Below are 14,615 nucleotides of genomic sequence, written 5' to 3'. Positions count from 1 at the left end.
TGTAGTGAATTTTCGTTATTTCTTAAACATTTCTGCACATCCTACATACAGAATAGATAGCTTGCGTAATAGCTATTTTCTTAGTTACTTTTCTCACTGCTGAGACAAAATACCTAACACCCAAAGTTAAATTACGAAAAATTCCCTTGGCTTTCAGTTTGTAGATGTTTCAGTCCATAGTTGGATGGCTCTAAGGCCGAGTGGCATATGACACAGGGATATCACAGAGGAGAATCAGTTCATTGCAGGTAGAAGACAGCAAAAGCAAGCAAACAAGGGACCTTTACACTGTCTTTCTGCTCCTTTTATTTTATCCAGGCTACTTAAAGGGGGTAGCATTTGCACCCTTAGTCCTCATGCCCTTGATCCTATCATTGCACCATGAATCAATACCAGAATCACACACTCCAGCACCAGCTACCTTTGAAAAAGTCCTACCTATGACTTCATGAGGCTTTGTGTGTGTGTGGGGGGGTGGACTTCTAGATCCAAACCATAGCAGCTATTGAGGGCCATCAGCAGCTGTGCTTTTTTTCCTGTCTGTATCTGTGTCTCTGTCTCTTTCTTTATCTCTGGGTTCCTCTCCTCTCTCTCTCTCTGTACAATTTTTTAACCTCTTAGTTTGGAATTCTTGTGTACCCACAGGAAGAGGCATAGGTAGCACAGGAAGGTTGTCTTATGCACTCCAACCAGTTGCCCCCAAAGATTGTGTTTTACCTGAGTATAGTATAATATCAGAACCAAGTTTGATTGTCAGCTTTTCATCACTGTGTCATAATATTGAAAATAATTTAAAAGGGGAAAGGTTTATTTTGGTTTTAAAGGTTTCTGTCCATTGTCAAGCTGGCTCCATTACTTTTAGGCTTTTGACAAGGCAGAAATATCCTGCTGAAGGATGTGGTAGAGGAACACTGCTCACTGCCTTGCAGGCAGGAAGCAGAGGTAGTGACAAAGAGCCAGCAGGGACGAGAGGCAGGGATGAGATGTTGTCTCTGAAGTCATGCCTTCATGATCCAGGCACTTCAACCTGCTGTAATTTCCTCCAAGTAGCACCATCAAGTAAGGATCTCATAAATGGATTCATCCACTGATGACTTTAGAGGCCTCATGAGCTGATCACCTTCTGAAAGCCCCACCTCTGAAGAAATGAGACCTCTGAGGGACACTTTAGGTCTAAACTACAGCACCGGAGAATTAACATTGGTACAGGATGTGTGTAATTCTCTGTCCATTTGTTACATGTGTAAGTTATTGTAAACTAAGATACAAACCATTCCATCACCACAAAGATTTCCTTCATGTTACTTCCTTACAGTCACACCCATTTCTTCCCTCCACCATGTGAAATTCCTGGCAACCATTGATTTATTCTTTGTCTCCAGAATTTTAACATTTTGAGAATGTTATATCTATGGAATCATACAATGATTCCACATCTTTTCCAGCATTTGGTAGTATTCTTTTCTTAAAAAAAATTTTTAGCTGCTTTATTCTATACACAGTGATATCTCAATTACATTTTGAGCCTGAGTCTGAGTCTCATCAGCTATATTTAAACAAATTTATTGAGTTATTATTCACCTATTACACATTCCATATTCATTTAATCAATATATTCACAGAGTAGAACATTCATCACCACAACCTACTAGAACACTTTCATTCCTTTAGAAAGAATCTCCCTACCCCTTCACCACTATCTTCCAAACATCCAGCCTAGCCAAGACCTAGACCAAGCACCAACCTACTTAATATCTCTACATATTTGCCTGTCCTGGACTTCTAATATAAATGGAATCATTCAGTATACGGTCCTTCTTTCCATTAGCATAATGTCTTCAAGTTTCATCTATGTTGTAGCACGTATGAATACTTCTTTGACTTTTCTTGCCAAAAAATATTCCAGTGTATAGCTATATCACATTCACTTTATCCATTTATTAGTTGATGGACATTTGGGTTGCTTTTTCACTACTATTACTAGTGGTGCTATAAATATTGATATGCAAGATATTGGGTAGACATGTTTTTAATTCTTTTGAGTATAAACCTAGTGGTGGAATTGCTAAGTTGTACAATGATTCTATTTGAGGAACTGACAGGTTATTTTCCAAAAGAACTATACCATTCTTACCAGCAGCATAAAAGCCTTCAATTCTCTACACATTGTAGTGAACAGTTATTATCTTTTTTTTTTTTTTTAATAGAGCTTTGCTGGTGGGTGTGAACGGCTGTCTTTGTGATTTAGACTTCAGTTTTCTCAAGTTTAATGATGTTAACTGTCTTTTAAATATTTGTCAGTTGCTTATGTTCTTTAGTGAACTATTTAGATTCCTTGTCCATTTTTAAATTGCATCTTTTGCTTTTAATTTTGTTTTACAAGTTTTTCATATATTTTAGATATATGGCTTTTAACATGATTTTACAAAACTTCTCTTATTGTGTGGGGTATCTTTTCACTTTCATGGCAGTATTTTTTGAATTACATAAGTTTTTCATTAATGATATCCATCTTATTCTAGCTTTTTTTCTTCTGTTGTTTTTGCTTTTGGTGTCACATCTAGGAAATTATTGCCTAGTCATGATCATGAAGCTTTAGACTGTTCGTCTAAAAGCTTTATAATTTTGGCACTCACATTTAGGCTGATGATATGTTTTGAGTTAACTTTGTTTGTAATGTGAGGTAAGCATCCAAAATTATTTTATACAGGTGGATATCCTGTTTTCCCTGATCATGTCTTGAATAGACTACCCTTCCCCCCCTGTTTAATTATCTTGACACTCTTGTAAAAAAAAACAATGCCCTCTATGCCATATTTTTATTAGAAAGTTTTTTCTATCCTAAATCTCCAAAGTCTGAGAATTGAGCAATTACGCTTTCAAGGGATAAGCCAAGATTTGATTTAAAGCTGCAGGAACAATGTGTTTCAAATTTGTGATGAGCCAAGTGTCCTCTATTGTAAATGAGATCCAGGTACTTTTCAAGAACCACTGGGTGTGGCAGAGGAGACAGAGTCTAATATTTGACTAAATGAGAGAGAAGAGAAGTAGAAGAAAGAGGAACTGAACACACTACAATCTCCAAAGCTGGTTTTCCTTTTTCTAGTTAATACTTATAGCTAGTCTTGGATTTTGTTTGTTTGACCTTCCCTTTTTCTTCAGAGAATTAATACAGACTTACTCGGGCTAAATCTGCACTACTGACAAATATGAGTTCAGGTCCAAGTTCTTTTATGTCCTACCATTTGATGTATTCAGACTTCAGTTTCTTCATTTGTAAATTTAAGATAATAATAATATCTCCCCAAAAGTATCCATAATGCATATTAGATATATAAGTGAAATATTTACCACTATGCCAGGACATATTAGAATAATAGCCATTGTTTTCCCTGTTCAAAATCAAAAGTTATCTGTCTTGGGCACTACTCCTTGAGATTCTCATCTGCAAGGTTAAATTAGCTGTTAATATGATATTTTAAAATACAGTCCTTCCTAATCTCTTACTAGGTTTGAAATATTTTTCTTCTGTGGGCATAGGGAGGATCTTAATTTCTTTTGTACTTTAATTTCCTGAGTATATTATAAACTGCACTAAATTCCACACACAGCATGAAGATTTTCAAGGCCCTAAACTCATAGTAGGTCTTATGGTTTATATCTTGATGTCCTTTCAAAGCCAGATGTGCTCATTGGTGAAGTTGTTGGGAAGCGATTAGATCATGGGAATGTGATACTCATTGACAGGTTGGTCCACTGGTGAGTTCATAGCTAACTGTGCTTTTCAGAGGTGAAGCCTGGTTGAGGAGGTGGGTCATGGCGGTGTGGCCTAGGAGGGTCTATCTCCTTTCCTCCTCCCTTGACCTCTTTTTTGTTTTTTTGGTTTTTCTCCAGTACCGGGAATTGAACTCACGACCTTGTACTTGCCAGGCAGGCACTGTGCCGCTGAGCTAAATCCCCAGCCCCTCCCTTGACCTCTTTCTGATTCCTGCCTGCCACACCATGGACTGTTTCTCCTCTGTTATGCTACCCTGCCTTGGAGCCAGGTAACTATGGACTGAAATCTCTACAAACTGCTGGCCAAAATAAACCTTTTCTTCTTCCAGTTGTGAGTGTTGGGTATTGTATCTCAGCAACAAGAAAGTAACTCAGGAAGTAGGTTTTATTAATATGTAATAAAAAGGGCCAAAACTGGGGGCTCTGTAAGACCTTCTGGCCTTTCACTTACTCACTGTGACCATATGCAAGTTGCCTACCTTCTGCCAGCCTCGTTTCACAGCTCTTAGAAAAGGGCTAAAATATTAGCATGGAGCATTATACAGAGTTGCTATGATAGTTGATGGAGGAAGCAGCTGTGTAGACCTTTTAAAATTACAAAATTTGCTTCATCTGTAAAGTGTTTATCTCTCCTTGAAATACTTGCAAATTGAGCTCTGCAAAGAAACATCAGTGTAGCTTCTGTGTTGTTTCATTGACACTGTGTAAGAATATGGATGACCTTCAGTAAAGATCAAAGCAGGACAGTATGGCTGAAAGGTCTGCTATGACACAGAACAGGGAATCAGATATAAATGCCTGATTTTTCCTTTTTATCAAACTTGTAAGACATTTTAAAGAGTTAACGCTCAATTCTGTTGCATCCTTTTTTGAAAATTTCCTAGCCTGGATCTTTAATGCTTTCTTTCTCAGCGATCTGATCTCAGACAGCAGGAAATATATGAACTCGACTTATAATTTTAAAGGCTTTAATTTTAGAATCAAAGAAATGGTCTCACAGGCTCTAGTCGTCCTGTACAGGAAAACTGCTATCCTTCTGTGTGTGTTTCTGTTAAAAAAAAAAAAAAATCTGAAATTTACTGCTTACTACAGTTTAACATCAGATTCTCCTGTTAAATTCAAGTACAATTAAATTACTTACATATGTTTTAAAATACAATGTATTATGAAGCTTCATTTCTCTAACAGTAATCCCAACTTTTCTTCTTCCTATCTGTCTGTTTACCCAGAAAGATATCTAGAATAATATCCACATAATAATAACCATGATTATTTCTCTGGTATGATGTGGGGGGAAATTTTCCTGTACTTTTATATTCTATGTTATTCGAGAACTCATTTTGTTTGTGCTTCCCTTTCCCTAAACTTCCTCCTTCCTGTTTTCCCACAACTTTTTGTTTTATGATAATTATCGGTGCTACCCTAACTTTAAAAATTGTACAAAATGTCTCATGTTTATCTCTCTGGCCTCTCTGTATGCTGACAGCTTATGTAAGTATAGTACAATAGCAACACAAGAAATTGACACTGGTATAACCCACAGTGCAGATTTCACCGGTTTTTACACACACTCATGTGTGGTGATACTCCATCTTAAGTCATTTTCCAGTGAGCATTGCTGTTAGGAGTGTAGCAGTCTAGGGAACACAGTGAACTTTATAGGAATAAACACACATGACCTTCGGAAAGTCATACTATCAACCCAGATGGTAGCAAACTGGCAGGAAGTAACTTCATCCTTCCAAAACTACTGGTCATGATGTGCTTGAGCTGGTTTGAAGCAACTTCTGCAGCCAGCTGTTACGTATGCAGGAATTCTGTCCCTGGTAGTTGGAATCAGCCAGGGCAGAGAAATTGCCTCAGAGAAATCCACGAAAAGCATAAATCAAGGGTCCCCCTCCATCCTTAGGGCCTGCTCAGCAGCACACTGCCGGTTACACAGCGTTCACAGTTTGTTTTGGTTAATCCAGTTCCCTATATTATTTTTCTTGTCTGGGTCTATTAGCACAGCCATATTCTCATTATGACGTTCTCTTATTCATGACATTTCTTTTCCTCTGGGTTATAAAATAAGGCAGCTAGGAAACTTTTTGAAAAAGTAGGGTTCTGTGTTCATGGATTCTAGTGCCTTATTAAATGACCTTTCTTGAAGTAACTCACTTCCATTTTGCCCAGGGGTTTTCCGGAATATACACACGTATGTAACTCCAGCAGAGTATTTGAGAGCAGTGGGTATATGTACCTAGAGTGTGGAGGTTGGCTTGACATCTTCCTGTTGCTCCTCTCAGTTCCCACCACGAGAGTGGCTGCTGATCTCACTGTCGCCCAGGTGACTTTCCCTTCTAGTTCCATCCTTTCTCTCTAAAACTGCAGGACTCACTTGATCTTTTCTGTTGAGTCATCTGGTGGGAAATGGAAAGAAAAATTTGGCTTAAACATAAAAAAGAGTCAGAAACCATAGAGATTCTTTATAAAGCTTCAAGACATTGAAGGGTCATATCCTTTTATCTTTAGTGACAAAAACTTAGCTGTTTTCATGTATCATAGAAAAAGAGTTAAAAAAAAGCAACAATTTTCTAATCTCTATTTGTCCCTTATCTAAAATGTGTTGCTAATTTAATGGACATGTGTGGACTCACTGCTATATGTGTAGCCTATCCCAGGTAATATGAGAAGAATTAAGTTTTCTCTCACCTTAAAAGCCCAAGACCTGGAGACAAAATTACACTGCAGCATAATTGTGGAATGAACATGGGCTTGTGATTGGAGTTCAGCTTCTGACTTGGCCACTTATTAGTTGAATAAAATTCATGTGACTTACTAAATTTGCACGTACTGCCTTCCTCATTTGTGAATGTCAAATTGTTAAGTGTGTGAATGATAATGGGTGAGTCTGTGGGAGGCATTTATGTCCATTTTTGCAAGATTTCATTTCAGTCCACTTTACTCTCTACCACAGCCCCAGATTGTATCATTTCCATTTTATGGATGAGAAAATTGAGTCACAGAAACATTCAGGAAGTTGGCCAAGGTTATCGAGCTAATGAGGAACGGAGCTGGGATTCAAATGTAGGCTTCTAAGGCCAGTAATCTGAGACTGCGTGAAAGATTTCTAGAACAGACAGAAAGGGCTTAGTTATTGTTATGTCATTACTTATTTAGTAAATAATGAGAAGTACATGATAGTGATAAACATTAATATATTTATATATTATAGTATATAGGATTCTGCAATGTATTGTACATTAATTAAATGAATTAATTATATTGCTGCTTTTAGTGAAAAGTTCACTGAACTTGGAGTCAGATGATCTGACACAGGCACCAGCTCGGTTAAAGTCTGAGGAGAGTAGACCTCTACACACCTCTGACCACAGCCGTTCTTCTACAGCGCCCCCTGTGGTAATATCAGGTACTGTAGGGATTATTGCTCAAGCTTCACAGTAGTGCCTGGTCCCTGGCCAGAATTGTGCCTGCGTTTTCCCTTTCCACTTTGTTTGCTCCTCTTCTAATGCCTATTAACCCTAACCGAACAGGAAGAGTTTTATTTAGCCCTTTTTGGCAAGAACTGTGGGAACAGAACCCATGGCTTTGCTCATGCAATGCATGCACCTTACCACTGAGCTACATCCTTCTCCCTGCCTACTCCTATAAATGATTCATTCACTGCTTATTTACTTCCCGTCGCTATGCTCTTGCTGAAACATTTTACTTGGCTTTGTTAGACAGAATCAGGAGTCCGAGAAGGATCATTAAGGCAGGGTGTCTGGGTTGAGAGACTGTCTTTTGTACCCTTCATTTCATGCTTTCTGCTTTTACATTATCCTTTTGTACTGTCATTTTATACTAACGAATATGTAATTAATAAAAGTGTGATTTATGGAGCACTTCCTGTAAGCCAGCAACACACGAGAACATTCTATACTCAGAGCAGTTCTACTTTACACATAAGGAAAGGAAGCTGTGGAATGATTGAGTTATTCATGCAATGGCACAGAACCTAGTGGGAGAGAAGGGGCTGGGGCCCAGGCTATCTGACTTCTATCCTCACATTGCCTCTTGGGGCAGAGTAGAAAAAAGGGGTAGAAAAAGAGAAGGCTAAGACAGTGGGTCTCTGATTGACTTCAAATTTTCATTAAAATAAAGTTGCATTACTTGGTTTCATTTGAATTGTGTCCCTGTGTACCTGGGGATTGGCCAGCACTAACTTGGAATCGTTTGTCAACTGCAGAGTGACTTGGAAGATGTCGTGTGGTTAGAAACAGAGGACCAATGGAAAGGAAGCTTCTATAGCCAGTGTTTTGTGTGAGCAGCAGAAATTGTTGCAGTCTGTCATTCTTGTGCTTTTCAGGAAGTAAATATTTTAAGCATTAATCCCTATTTTTTCTTTCAAAGTCTGTTTTAAGAAACATCATTTTTTAGTAAAGATATTTGAGAGCCAGGCGTGGTGGCGCATGCCCATAATCCCAGCACTAGGGGGGCTGAGGCAGGAGGATCATTGCAAATTCAAGACCAGCCTGGGCTACAAAGTGTGCTCAAGGTCAGCCTGAACTGCATAACGAGGCCCTGTCTCAAAAAGACAAAAATATATATATATTTGGAACAACGCTGTTGTTTTAAAAAACAATCAAGTGTATCTACATAGCGAGGGACTGCCAAGATACAATAACATACCTTCCCCACTGTTCTCTAGGGGTGAGCTTGTTTCGGACATGGAGAATGAGGGAGTGAATCTGATGAACTCCCATGACCTCTTTTGTCTGAGTCTGAGCCAGTCTGGAATATTTGGAGACCATCTAATTTTTCACCAAGTTTCCTTAGTGAATTTTTACCTGAATGAATTAAACTCAGCTTTCCTCCAATGAGAGGCTATAAAAGTCAAATGGTGAAAAATTGTGCAGAAAAGTGAGCAAGGCACTGCTCATATTTAGGTCATTGTTTTCATATCGTTGTGGGGGAGAGAACTATTAACCGGGGAACACAAAATCAGCTTCAGATGTTCCTTAAACGCGGTTTTTCAGGGACTTTTGGACAAATACTCCCTCCTGTGGTCAGATCGTAGAATACCTTGGAAAATAACTAAAGGTCAAGGGAACAGAAAATATGAGAGTTGATTTGTATGTTTTTGGAAAAGCTTTTGTTTCATGGAAAACAATCTTAAGCAATCAAACTGAACAAAACAAAGAAGAAAAAACCAACAGCACACAAAAAAAGCAAAAACAACAAAAAAGTTTCCAATAAAATGGCTTAGTTCATCTGTTTCTACCTTCGTGGAGCCTTCTCTGGTCGCTCAAAACAAAAACAGTGTGGAGGACGGTGGATTCCTCCCTCCACAGTCCAGTATGGAAGCAACAGAATTAGAATAATTAAACGAGACTGCTTGGTACAAGACGCTGTCCTCCATGCTGGGGATTGAAAGCCAATGAGAAGCATATTCTTAGTCCTCAAGTAACAACTCCGACACAATTAGCTAGTTAAGGGAAATGCATCACAAACAATTTTAATATATGTGGTAGGTAGTGAGCTGAGTAAACAGAGTATTCTTTAAGAACACAAAAGATATTTTGTACAACTCTTGAAGAAGGTCATGGCTAAATTAAATCTTCAAGTATGAGTAATATTTATCAAGGTGAGGAAGAGAATCTTCCTTGCCAAAAATCCATCAAGCAAAATCCAGAGCATGCATTCGTCCTGAAGCCTGTCTGAATACATGCCAGGGTCTGGGTGTGTGTGCATGTGTGTGTGTGTATGCGTTCATGGATGTGTTAGAAAGATGAGATGTACAATGATTAGTCTCCATATAAACATTTGAAAGTTCACTGTAGAAAAGCAATGGAAATCAGGGGGAAGTTTTTTTTTTTAATTTTTTTATTTTTTCTGGTAACAGGGATCGAACTCACCACTTTGCGCTTGCCAGGCAGGGGCTTATGCCACTGAGCTATATCCCCAGTCCCAGGGGGAAGTTTTAAAAAGAGCACTTTGGCATGATTTGCCCATTAATCAAGCTGCAGATGAGAGGGCATGGTTTGAAGGGGCAAGCTTGGAGTCTGTACATTTAATGAGGAAGCTTTTGTAAGAGTTCAACTGAGAAGTTCATAGCACATGCGAGGGAGAGTAGAGTTTACACTAAGAGCTAAAGCAGAATTCTTGAAGGGTTAGAAGCACAGTGTGAGGCAGAAGAAAAGAATGAAATTTATGAACCCTGCAGAATCCCACCTAGGATCTGTCACTGAGTTGGGAGACACAGAAGAAGGAACAGGTCTGGAATGAGAAAATAATTCAGGATACTTAGCACCTTGAGGTGTCCTTATGGCGTCCTTAAGGCTTTAAATCATCCTGTAGTGACTTCTGTTTCAGAATCACTGTCTCTAAGTTTGTGGAGAATCAGGACCAAGTCTCTTCCATCTCAGTATCCCTTAGCATATCCTGAGCTTTCTTGGCAAAATGTTAAAAATTTCACACTCATAGAAACAAATGATTGTATATCTAGATTTTATGTACTCAAGTAAAGTAGCCAACAATATAATGAAGCTAATTTAAGAAGGTATTGAAGAATGGGGCGACATCACTTGATATGAAAGCAATATGCTAGAAACAAAAATGGGTAGTATGTTTATAAGAGAAAACTCCATAATTATTTTATTGGTTTATTTTTACCTGTCAGGTTGAAGTAAGTGTACATCTTGTTGATTTTCTATAAGTCAATCTCTAGCTTTATAGGATTGATCTGTGCTCCCCTATATTGTTGCTTTTCCCTGGTGACATGTTAGAAACCATTCTAAAAAGCAGTTAGAAGATGCTTATTATGTTGCCTTCTTTCCAGAGTGTGGGTATTTTTTTTTTTTTTCTGCATGTATTTTTGGAGTGGTTTGAAGAATATTTATTGTGATTTTTTATATTGACTTTGTATCCAGTGGCTGTAAAAAAAAACTAAGGTGGTGTAAATAAAAGGAAAAATTACAAAATTCAAGGCAAATAGCAAGATAAATAAAATAAAAATAGTCAATATGAGTAGATAGTAGATTTATTTACACATTTCTAGGTGGAGCAAAATGGGAAAATAGTTATCTCATCATAATGGGACAAAAATGCTGTAATTCAATCAGTTGTAAGCCATCATGAACTGATGTAAATTGTGATGCCCACCAGCTGGGCTGTGTCCTATTCTCTGTCTTTTAAATGTAAAATAGGTCCTGGCACATAGGTGGTTTCCTTGGATGACCAACAGCTTTGTAATATAAAAAGATACAGTTAAAGTAAGATATCTAATCACTCTCAAATGCTAATGTTTATTTTGAATTTTTTATAGTAGACTGCTATAGTTTGAATCTGGAATATCCTCCAAAGTCCCATATATTGAGGACTTGATCCTCTGCTTATGGCACCTTTAAGATGTGTGGTCCAGTAGGAGGTCCTAGGTTACTAGGGGTGTGCCCTCCAATCAGATTATGGGACCTTTTCTGTGATGACCCATGAGGTAAATGAGTTTTTGGCCCACCACATTCTCTCCACCATGATGTATTGCCTCACGATGGGGCCAGCAAGTAATGAAGCCAACTGATCATGGACAGAAGCCTCAAAAATAGCAAGGCAAAATAAATCCTTTCTTTTTACAAAGTGATTATCATAGGTATGTTTTTTTAAGGAACAAAAAGCTAACACACGGACTATAAAATGTTACCTCATATTGTACACTCTTGGTTCATTACTGCATGGATACATAAGATGTGTGCTTCCCACATTCAACTATGATTTTCTTGAGAGTAGACTCATATATGCCAGGCCATAAAAATGGGCATATAAGGAGTGCTCACATTGACACACACTTGTTAACTTGTTATGTATCGTATCATAGTTGAATAAGGTTGAGAATAAAGGTACATGGATAAGTGAGGGAAAGTTAAGTCTAGAGTAAGGATGGCAAAGAGTCAGCAGGATTCTCTCCCAAATTACACTCAGAACAGGGATACTAATGATCATCCTTCTTTTCCAATGTGTGTAAATTCTGACTTGGCCTCCTTCTCAGAGTACCCATGGCAGACACATTAAAAATTAAAAGTTTCAAAGTAGTGAGGGGAGAGGAAATATATTTGCTGTTCTTGATGTAGAGTTTATTTCCTGATATTACACTGATAGTTCTGATTTGCCTTGTCCTATTCTTGTATAGTAGGTATGAGGTTGGGAATGGAAAACAAAAAGATAGAAACACCTGATAAACAACTCAGAATAAAGTTTTTAAAAAATGCAGCTCGTTTTATTTTTATAGAAACTAAAACACCAGAGTTCATTGATTCCTATATTAAATACATAAATTATAAAATAACCATTCATAAAACTTTACATACAATATCTTGATTCTGATCTCTACGATATTACATACAGTACATATACATGTCTGGTGTACCTCAGAGGACCATTCTGGTGAAACTCAGTTTATAGCTTTCATTAATAAACAAGCACTGAAGCAGTAGATGGAGTCATGCTAATGAGATGGAAAGAGCCCCAACTGGTACAGTTGATTGGAGGACAGCTTGGGAGGAAACTGGCTGGCCCCTGGCTACATTAATGCAGTAGGCATCTGAGGAATTATGTATTCACACACATTAGTTCTATGCTTGAATCCCCACAGAATTGGATGTTGAAGTTTAAATCATGCATGAACTTTTGGGGGGATGGGATTCTTAACAGAGATATGAAACCTTTGGCTGATATTAATACTGTAGATTGTGCTGGATTTTTTGTTGCTCTTCCAAAACAAAAAATGGTGGCTTATGGGCCCGGAGAGTTGAAAATTCAATGAGCAATCTCTACCATAGTCAACGATAGCAAATAGTAGTAATGGACAGAAGGGTGGGGGAGCAGGTAGAAGAGGCAGGCAAGGAAGGGATGAACACAGACACCAGCTAAACAAAACCATGAGCTGCCCAGTGAGAATCAAAAACATCTTAAGTTCTCCATCCTAGGGCAGAAGTACACAGCTAGTGAATGCTCATACCATCATTCTATGTACAGAATATATATGTGTATATATATATACATCACATATTTATAAAAACGTTTGGATTTTGATCTACCTCAGTATGGATTAATGGAAGAAACAGGCACATTTTGTGAGACGTTTGTCAAATATAAATGACTGCTATAATTAATAGATCCTGGGATTTGCTTTTGGTTGAGAAATTGCATCCTCCACTCCTTACTTTGTGGCATCTTCATTATAGGCAGAATTGGATTTGAGTTGTAAGTCAATGCCATTTCCGCCCCATAGAACTTGCATATAAGAAAATTGGAAATATAAGCATGAGTACAAAGACCTTGATACAAAAATTAAAAAAGAAACAAGAAACCTCACCAATTCAATGATGTCGGAGTTTAATACATTAGGTTGAATGTAGTAAATTGTAGTTTTATTTTTGTCACATTGTCCCTTAAAATTTGTCTTTAGTAATTCTGATTAAAATTGGACTTGGACTCTCAACAGTAGACTTATTTAAGAAGAACTAAACTGCCAAACTAAAGATAGACCTGCCCATTTCTGAAATAGAATCACAGAGTTTGGCACTTGGAGAAGTCTTATAAGGATCAACTCCAACCTTCCATAATGCAGAGTCCTCTTAGCAATACGTAGTCACAAGACAGTGAAATACTACAGATGACAAGACATTAGACAAAATGAAAGCTTCCTTCTTGTAAGATCTGTAACATACTTTTCCCCAATTACAACATTGACGTCTACTTGAAGAGAGGCTTGAGCCCAGCCAGCAAGCATTAACTCATGACATATAAGATCTGTTTTGAGTATTACTCTTTCTAAAGTTATGTTGAAGTTTTTCAATTTGGAGATACATTGAAATTACTGAATGATAGAAATGAACTGTCAAAAGCTATTACTAAACTGCTAGAAATGTCATGAAAATTTCACGAAGGCCAATGAGCAATACAACCACCAACAATGTAGTCAATTCTTATTTGTGTATGTGTGTGTGTGTGTGTGTGTGTGTGTGCACGTGTATTCTGTGTTCCTCTTTGACAGATCAAAAGAATGCATTAAGTATTAAAAACTAAAATGTCTATTTTGTCCATCTACTCTGATGTAACATAACAGGTTACCCAATTATTTAAACATTAATACACAAGTAATAATATTGTCCTTTAACAATTTCTAGGAGAAACCAGGCAGGTTAAAAAGACATGCATCATTTTAAAGTAACAAACTTATGAGTTACACAGAAGACATGAACATACAAATTACTCAGTATGTTTACAGAAATAGTTGACAATAGGCAGAAAGGAACAAGTTTGCCAGAGACTTATTTAAAACCCCAAACAATCAAATAGGTTGAAATAAAATACTGTTGCACAATTATTTGGAAAACTTTATTTTTTTTTATTACAGGTGGAGAACCAATGTTCCCTTCCCACCCATGCTTTTTGTATCATCTATCCTGAGTTGGGAAGAAATATCCTACCTGCATGAATTTGTGGAACTGAAGAAAAAACAAAGTAAAAATTATTTCCCTACTCTTCAAATCTTAATAGCTATAATAATTTCTCTTTGATGTAAGTTAAGAGATTATAAGTTAAGTGTTATGATTTTTCCATCAGATTCTGTCTCTTGAAATGAAAGTTGCGTGGTATTTTAAAAAAATACATGATAATAGTGACTTCTATTATAGTAGTCATATAAAGCCTGTCCATTTCTTTCTTTCATAGAATTTTTTCTGTCTAAGATAACTGTGATAAATTGGGACTTTCATTCATTTCAAACTCTTTTAACTAGTCACTTATGCTATTTTACAATGGATGAATACTTTGCAAAGAAAAATTAAGTAAATGAA

Source organism: Chinchilla lanigera, unplaced genomic scaffold (genome assembly GCF_000276665.1).
Source record: "Chinchilla lanigera isolate Chin_1 unplaced genomic scaffold, ChiLan1.0 scaffold00014, whole genome shotgun sequence".
In the NCBI taxonomy this organism is placed as follows: domain Eukaryota; kingdom Metazoa; phylum Chordata; class Mammalia; order Rodentia; family Chinchillidae; genus Chinchilla; species Chinchilla lanigera.
The sequence above is the reverse complement of the archived record's forward strand: the minus strand, read 5'-3'. Positions refer to the sequence as shown.